The following is a 610-nucleotide window of genomic DNA, read 5'->3' on the forward strand; positions in this document are numbered from 1 at the left end:
TAGTCACATTTGGTGCTTTAACTAGGTACATTGAACTGCTTTTTTCACTGACATGCATATTTTCTCTATAACACCACTGTGTGAGATATATATAGACATCCTGGTTTAGGAAAGGATATGGAAAGTTCATAGCAGTGAAAGTTCCCTTTTATCCTACATGGAATATCCTTGCAAAAAATAATGATCATCATTATTATGAATCAAGTCATGAAATGAACATGTTCCCACATAAATGGCAGTCCATATGTCTTATTCTGGACTACTGAATTTAGCTGTAGAATATTGAAATTTCTTAATCTATAATTAATGTTATGCATGTGTAATGGTTTGGGAAAACCTTATTGGATGTATTCTCAAGGGGAACATAAAGAGTAGAAATTTATTTTTGAAAAGAGATATGGCAAAAAGAAGGGAAGGGAAATATAGGTACATCATGTGAAACTGATATCATAACCCATCATATACTCTATTGTTTTTAGATAAAGTAGGATGTTTCCACTAGACTTCATTATTCATATTTTTTCCCCCAAATAGGTATTTTGCCATAAGACATCTAGTGCAAGTATACAAAAGTTAAAAGATTGTTCTGCAGTTCAAGCCTAGTAACTTT

At 32.0% G+C, this 610-nt stretch overlaps 1 protein-coding gene across 1 annotated transcript in view; it reads left to right on the top strand.

Moving 5' to 3' along the window:
* The window catches only part of LOC119585967 (kinesin-like protein unc-104), a gene marked incomplete in the record, with an annotated part of 145723 nt that overhangs the window by 133513 nt on the left and 11600 nt on the right, over positions 1–610 (top strand).

The sequence above is a fragment of the Penaeus monodon genome, chromosome 20 (assembly GCF_015228065.2).
Source record: "Penaeus monodon isolate SGIC_2016 chromosome 20, NSTDA_Pmon_1, whole genome shotgun sequence".
Lineage (NCBI taxonomy): Eukaryota > Metazoa > Arthropoda > Malacostraca > Decapoda > Penaeidae > Penaeus > Penaeus monodon.